At 31.6% G+C, this 8612-nt stretch overlaps 1 non-coding gene across 1 annotated transcript; it reads left to right on the top strand.

Annotated features, from left to right (window-relative positions):
- The first annotated feature begins 210 nt into the window (after positions 1-210).
- Positions 211-318, top strand: LOC133031624 (small nucleolar RNA R71). The gene has a single exon (XR_009684726.1). It is a non-coding gene; the product is annotated as a small nucleolar RNA R71 (small nucleolar RNA).
- The last annotated feature ends 8294 nt before the right edge of the window (positions 319-8612 follow it).

Here is an 8612-nt window from a genome sequence, read left to right as displayed (position 1 = left end):
GCATCGACCTCTAACACACCAGCTACCTTCTTTGATTGACTCCTCTCAGTTGGCCACCTTGTTGATTGTTTGCAGCCATCTCCTCCAATAGATCATAAGCTTCATTAGCACTCTTCCTCATAAAGGCTCCTCCAACCGCAACATCTATTAAAGTTCTCGTATTTCCTACCAACCCATTGTAGAAGTTGTGGACCAAAGATCCACTTCTCTATACCATGGTGAGGGCACTCCTTCGATCGTATCTTTAAACCTCTCCCAAGCTTCATGGAGAGATTCATTATCTTGTTGGCGTGGGTTATTAATTTCTCCTCTCAGCTTTGCAGACTTGGCTGGAGGAAAGAACTTTGACAAGAATTTCATTGCCAGATCATTCCAGGTGGCAATAGAGTTGGGTGGCAAGGAGTTTAGCCAACTCTTGGCTCACTCCCTAAGAGAGAATGGGAACAGTCTCAGTCGAATAGCATCATCACTAACTCCATTAACTTTAAAGGTTTCACAAAGTTCCATGAAGTTAGAAAGATGCAGATTAGGATCTTCAGAAGGGAGGCCACCAAACTCGAATCAAGACCGCACCATCTCGAAGTATGGCAGGGTTTGATCTCAAAGTTGTTTGCATCCACCGCCGTGGCCCGATACATGACCGCACTCCCGTCGAGTAGGGAGAATGTAATCTCTCAAGCCGCGCCATTAGCTTCGATCTTCTACCGCGCCACCATTGTTACCGTTATTGCCTCCATTGTTTGCGGCATTGGCGCCATGATGTTCGAAGTTTCAGTTACGGTTGTCGAAAACTCCCTCTTGCCTCTTGTTCTTTCGGTTTCTCCTACAAGTTTTCTCGATTTCGGGATCAACTGGTAATATCACTGCTTGTCCTTAACGGCGCATACACTTATGATTCCTAAGAAAATATTGCAAGAAAAAGGTTAGAAAAATCAGCAAGAGAAAATATACCAAAGTAGAAGTTAGTATAATTTTGTGTAATATCAATCTTTAAACAATTCCCCGGCAACGGCGCCAAAAACTTGTTACGAAAATTCTGTTTATTACGCAAGTGTACGTATCAAGTAGTATCTCACGCAAGTGAGGTCGAACCACAGGGAATTGGATTAAGTACTACTAAATTATACTTATGATTCTATTTGGTAAAATAATAAGTTTGCAATTTAAAAATAAAGAACTCAGAAATTAAAGGGAAAATAAACGAAGATTAATCAAGATGAGAGATTAGGGAGGTGAATCCTGTTGATAAGTTACCTATGTTAATGCCTAATTGCTATCCTTATCTCAATGTGAAAGACAAATTATAAATTAACCTAACTCTTTTAAGATCTTTTAGGTTCTAAATAATATGTTCTCTAATTAACTTCTTAATTAGATCAACACAAAATCAGCATTAAGCAATAATCTATTAGTCACTAAGGCTATGTAAATACTTTCGTTTTACATCAAAACCTAGACTATCCAACTTTTAGCATTCCTAATTCTCACTTTTCAGATTTCGAATTAGGATCATAGAGCATGTAAAAGGTGATCAAGCTTACACATGAAATTAAACACAAATAAAGATAGTATTCACACATAAGATGAAGGAATGGCAATTATTTATTAACTAGGCATAAACTTAAACAACAATCATCATCCTCCCTTATTGGGAAATTTAGTTCATAATAACTCTCAAAACATCCATGATTAATTCAGAAATAAAAACAAACATAAAGATGAATAAAAAGGGTAAAAGAAAGAAACTAGAAGGTCGTATCGCTCCGGGTCTTCAAGATAGCTTCCTCTCCACTTTGCCTCCACTATTAGGTCTGTTTTTGCTTAGATCTGACCTTCAATGTCGTATTCCTTATATAGGGATGAGTGGTGAGCCTCCAATTGAGTGAAAAATCAAAATTAGGTCAAATCTGCGATTTCCGTACATAGTCGCGACTAGCATTTAAGCTGGTCGCGACTACAGGCAAAACTCGAAAAACCGAGTTTCTGCCTAACTTACGAAGTCGCGACCATGGTCGCGACCAGGAAAAAGGGTCGCGACCAGGCTCTCTGGAGGTCGCGACTACTGATGCATCTGGAGCCGAATTTTCCAATTTTTTCCAAGTTTGTCCAAGTTTTTCGCCATTTGACTGAATTCGAATTTTAACACCCCGGGAACCTGAAATAATGAAAATCAAGCGTAAAACTGCTCCAAAAGACACCAATAGACGAGATAATGCTAACTTTAAAGACCCGAAATATAGGTTAATTATAACCTAACATCGACCACTTATATTGCAATTTACCATTTCTTTTTTTATTATTATTTTAATGCCAAATAAATCTAACCTAACCCTAGGTGGTTTACTATAAATATGTAGTGGTGGCTTCAGCAAAAAAACGTTGCATCTCATTCCTTCAGAGAAAAACTTAAAGCCTTCTTCCAATACCCTAGCCGCCACCTTCTCTCTCTCTTCATCTCTTCTAAACCGAAGCGCTTGAGTGATAGAGTGAGTGCCCACACACATCAAGTGGTATCTCAATCATAGTGTGGAAGATTGTGAAGAATCCAGAATCAAGAGAATGACATTCGGGCTCAGATCTTGGTGATACTCTGCGACAGACAGGATACAAGGGTTAGAGATCTGAGCAGAAGGATACATTATATTCCGCTGCACCCAATGTAAGTTTTTCTGAAACTTTATATGTGTTTAATTTCATTGTTTTAGAAATTCATATTACGATGTTAATGAAACATACCTTTTAGTAAATCTAGATCATGGTACTAGTTAATTTTAGAAAAGCAATTAGTTAATTGAAATATATTCTAGATAATTATTTCTAGTACTAGTTATATTTTCTAATATTAAATAGGAAAATATTTTAAGTTGAAAATTAATTATTTTTTAATTAATTTTGGATCAATTTATATAAAGAATATTTTCCTAGTATTAAATTAGAATTAATAATTAAGTTTATTTTATACTTAATTATTTAATTCTTGTATTTAATACATTTAATTAAATTGAAGATTAAATATTTAAGTTGATTTCATTCTTGATACTTAAATATTATTATTTTCATGAAATTTAATTAAATAGAAAATTATTTTAAGTTGGAGATTTTTTTTCAACAACTTAAATTTGAATAGTTTTCAAAATATATTTTATTTTATTTGTTAATCATTATTTTTTGAAATTGCATTTATTATGCAGAAAAATTTTGATTTTTTTTTTGAAAAATAGATTAAAGTTGAAAATTAATTATTTTACTAATTAATTTTGGACCAACTTAAATCAATGTTTTTTCATTTAATGATTAATTTAAATAAATAAACTAAAATATATTATAATTATAAAATGAATTAATTAGTCAATGAAAGTCTTGATATATATCATCTGTTTTGCTTGAAGTATTTTTCTAGTAATATCTAATTAAATAGAAAATTAATATTTAAGTTAATTTTCATCATGACACTTAAATATTTTAATTTTTTTTTAATATTTAATTAAATAGGAAAATTATATTTTTTGTTGAAAATTAATTTATTAATTAATTTTGGACCAACATATGGCTAGAATAATTTTTCAGGATTTATTTTATTTTATTTTAGAGCATTTTTTTTTTCGAAAATTGTATTTATTTTTTAAATATATTTTCGAAATGCAATATATATTTATAGAAAATAAAATTTGAGTTGCAAATTAATTTAAATTAATTTTGATACAACTTAAATTGAATAATTTTCTAAATATTTATTGAAAATGATTACTAAGATGGAAATAATTCATTTTATTTTCATATCCATCTAAGTGTAATTTTATAAATATTAAATTTAAATTTATATTTAGAATTTATTCTAAATTGGAAATTTTAATTAAATAAATATATATATTTAAAATAAATAGATTGAATAAATATTAGAAGAAAAGACATTTTAAATAATGAGCTTTATTATTATTAGGATATTCGATCTCCATTGTTGGTTCTACATAGTTCTTGTTTTAGTGAATAATCCTCCCTAATAGCGGAACGTTCATTAGCAATTTAACGTCGTAGAATCTCAAAAGATAAGTACAATTTGTAAGTGTTTTTTTTTTCGTATGGATCACCCTAATGGTGGCGACTATTAGTAAGGCTTACAAAAGTATGAAATAATGGTAGAAGCTCATAAGATAGAATAGCCTTAACTCTCGCCTAAACGGGACAACGCTGGATTCTCATCTTGATCAAATAAAATGTTGCTAGAATATTTATCATTTTAGATGAGCTGACAACTTTATTCAATGGATGGTAGCTTTGACTCTCGCCTAAACGGGACACTGATATCAGTTTGTTGAAAACCTTAGAAATTATTTAGGATTGTATGTTTTAGTATATTCGCTTGTCATTCCTACTTGCTATGTGCTAATAATTTCTGAATGAGATTTTGTGTTGAACCTTAATTGATTTATATTAAATGTTATTTTTAGTATCCAACATAACAATGACCAAGCCCATGGTGTCACTGTTGACTAATAATAAGCTGAATGGATCTAACTTTCCCAAATGGAGAGAGAACATTAACATTGCTTTCATTGGTGAAAATGCCTTGTTTGTGTTAACTGAACCGTCTCCTGAGTAGCTGGGTGATAATGCAACCAAAGCAGTAAAGGAGAAGTACGAGCGTTGGCAGAATGCCAACAACAAAGCTTGATACTTCATGCTTTCTAGCATGGTTGACTCCTTAAAAACAAGGTTTGCAAAGACTGACACGGCTGCAGAAATCATGAACCAGTTAACTGAACTATTCGGGATGGCATCAATCCAATCTCGCTTTGAAGCGACAAGGAATTTTATCAATGCACGGATGAATCCTCATCAGAACGTGCGTGATCACCTTCTCCAAATGGCAAGTTATTTCCAGGAAGCTCTGAATCATGGAGCTGTTATGTATTAGACAACTCAAGTAAGTCTAATCTTGAACAGTCTGACTCCAGCCTTTCTCCCTTACACTTCAAATTATGTCATGAATAAGAAGGAACAAGAGTATCACGAGTTAGTTAACGACCTTCACACATTTGAAGATTTGATTGGAGGAACACAGAAAAAGGGATCTAAAGCTCATAATTCTGGGAATGCTAATGGAGCGGCTAAGGCTGAGGCAAACTTTCCCTCTACTTTCAAACCCAATAACAAGAAGAAGTGGAATAATAGCAAGAAGCATGTTCAAGCTGTGAAAACAGTTAAAAAGAAAAAGAGTGCTACTACTGGTGATAAACCAAAAGGAAAATTCTTCTATTGCAATGAAAAGGGCCACTGGAAACCCCAATGCCCTAAGTTTCTAGCAAAGAAATAAGGTATTTTTTTCTATGCTATAAACTCATGTGTTTTAGAGAATTATAAACCCCTTGGGTTATTAGTTCTGGACCTACTAACCATGTTTATTTGTTTTTCTTCTTATTTCAGCTCCAGCTGCTTGAACTCAGATGTTATCTTAGCGAGTTGAATCGGATGGTTGGACAGATGGGTGGAGATAGTCCAAGATGAAGATGAAGCTCGATTTTTTTTTTTGAATTAATTGTTTTATTTTCAGAACAATTTGAATTTTAAATATTAGTTTCGGTTTTTATTCCCCATTTATTATATTGTTGCAGACAATTCTTTTTATATTGGAGAATTTTATAATAAAGTTTTCTATTTTGAGAAAGAAGTGCATTTATGAATTGAGCTTCATTTACTTTATCTTGTGTATACCAGTACCAATTATATTTATATGTTTTAATGTTTGTATGTGTATGAGTTTTGTTATTGACACAAATTCTATAATATATTCAACTCTGGAAAGAGGTAATACTACATAAACACTTTGAATCTCAATTCTATGTTTATGAATAATTGTTAATTCTAAAACAATTATTAAGAATTTTTTTGATAGAAAGATCTTTTGATCAGATATGGGAGGAAAAAGTTAAGAATAATATGCAGTTCAATGATCTTTTATATCTATTTGAACTCTGGATTATATTCATAATTCCACACGATCTCTATATCACTTAGGGATGGACCATGATATCGTGGATCATAATCTCTATATACTTAGGGGTGAACTATACTATTTTAATATGTAGTTCATTTTGAACTCTAAACTATACTCAATACACCACAATACTCTATGGCACACATATTTTAATTAAACATGGATGTAATATAATGAATTAGAAAATTATCAAAATATATTCTTGATCTTAATTTATGTTCCAATTAATATTTACTATTGTAATAGAAATTGATACCAATAAAGTTCTTTGACATTGTATCACAGTACCTTATTTGAGTGGGAGAATTTTAAAATTCTAAATCCATCTTCATTTGGTTGACACTTGTGATAGTTCCAACACTACTGAGAAAGTAAATCTAACCATTCATATGGATAGAAATAACTTATCAGGATTATGAGAATAAGATAGTAGAATTCTTGCATAGTCTATTCGAATGACTTGGGCAAAAATTCCTAATCCTCATAAAATTTTATAGTATCTTTAATAATTACTTAATCTTAAGCAAGTATTTTACATTAATGTTCATACTAGATTGCTATGTTGTTGACCTAGTCTAGAAGGAAGTTACAGTTTCAGACTAAAATAATATGTCACAACAAGATATCCCTCAAAAATAATAGTAAGAGGTTAAATGTATTTCTATGTATGAATTTAACCACACTCCTACTGTTGAGTGGGAGCTATCTGAGATGTAATCAAACAAGGAACATTAAGGGAAAGTCAAGAAAGATTTATGAAAGTGACCTATATGTTAGATAATAGGGATGTATATATTAGAAGTCCTTATATCTACACCAACTCATAAAGAATTCGAGATGGTGGTTACTCTTAGGGTGGAGGAGTTGTTCTAGTAGAGTGTTAAAACTCATCTATAATAATTCAAGCTCCATCAATAAAGAATATAAATTTGTAAATTTGAAATTACTAGAAAGTTATTCAACTGAAGAAAATTTTACACTGTGTTATCCCTATTCCATTCTTTAAAAGAATGAGCGATATGTTTTCTGTTTATTCAGATGCACTTTATAAGCAGTAAGGAATTCAGTATCCCTTATGAGTAATGCATATAGAAAATAATGTTGCATAATGTTTTATGAACATAGATCCAGGCATTTGGGATGAGTCAAATATACTACACTTGATCTGAAGATCAAGACAATAGATTGATTGAAATGCAAAACTTGTTTCATGTTAGTGCAAGTGGGAGTTTTTTGGGATTTTATGCCCTAAATAAAACCCATTTCAATCTAATCAGATTTGTTATCAATAAAAGATTAGAAGTCATTTATGTTTATATGTTGTTTTCATGTTTTACAAAATCTGTTAAGTCCTGATCATATAGTCATTTACAATTACAGTGATGTCAACACAGTGGAATGTGATTGTGATTATATGCTTCAAAAGACAAAGTCCATGTTTCATCAATGCATTGGATTTACACTGATGTGATAATCAGCGATGAAGTGTACTTACACTTTGCATAAGTGTTATGTTCTTTCTAGAACATTGGCAAAGTATGCTAGTTTCGAATGTATGGAGTATACATTGGATTGGACCGATATTGATCTTGGTAAAGATAATATAATCTTACCGTTGTATCTTTCTAAGTCAATATCACTAGTTGATCTTAGATTAAAAGATCTTAATCCTGACATGCTTAGGTTCAATCTCAGGAGTGCTATTCTTGTTCTTTGATTTGTTAGTTAAACCTACTTTCTAGTCAGGGTGATACGTACATTTTGGGAACATGGTAGTATGATTGAGTGGGAGCGCTAAACATAGATATGTAATCTATAGCTTTTGTAGGTATTTAGAAGTGAAACGATGATTTCCTTCGAGCTTGGCTTAATACAGGTAAATGGAAGAGCTCTTGTTTCAGTGATTATATTTTAGTTCACTGAAATATCATTTACAGGAAGCTAAGTGTTTTAAGGATAAAATACATTGAGGAGTGAAACGATAAACTTATTTCTACTCGGTGTAAATCATCTACAAAGGATCTTTGATTATTGAGATTATAACGATGGTTAAATGTTGATAGCGTATCTATATGGTGGAACATATAGAGTGTTCTATATGACTGAGAGTGCAATTCCAAGTTCTATGAGTTGATGCAACAAGGAATTAATAAGTTAAGGAATTTACTCGGTCAATTCTAGTTCGGCTTATTGAAAGCTCAGTTGTATAGGCCCATGGTCCCCATACTAGTTGAGACCATACTGCTTGTAAGACTCAAATAATTGATTTTAATTAATTAATTATAATCCTAAAATTAGACTATGTCTAGTTTATGAATTTTCACTAAGCAAGGGCTAAATTGTGAAGAATGAGTTTCTAGGGTTTATTTGTTGATTAAGAGACTTTGATTAGTCTAATTATTAAATATATTAAATGACAATATTATTTAATAATTAATTTTTAGTTATTAAATAATTAGAATTGGCATTTAAGTTGTTAAATTGGAACATTGGCATTTTTGAGAAAATGAGATGGAAAAATGACAAAATGGCAAAATTGCAAAGTGGGGCCCATTATCCATACATGGCGGGCCACTTATAGTGCAATTTACCATTTATTATTTATTATTATTTTAAT

Source organism: Cannabis sativa, chromosome 9 (genome assembly GCF_029168945.1).
Source record: "Cannabis sativa cultivar Pink pepper isolate KNU-18-1 chromosome 9, ASM2916894v1, whole genome shotgun sequence".
Lineage (NCBI taxonomy): Eukaryota > Viridiplantae > Streptophyta > Magnoliopsida > Rosales > Cannabaceae > Cannabis > Cannabis sativa.
Note: the sequence above shows the minus strand (reverse complement) of the source record. Positions and strands in the feature narration are given on the sequence as shown.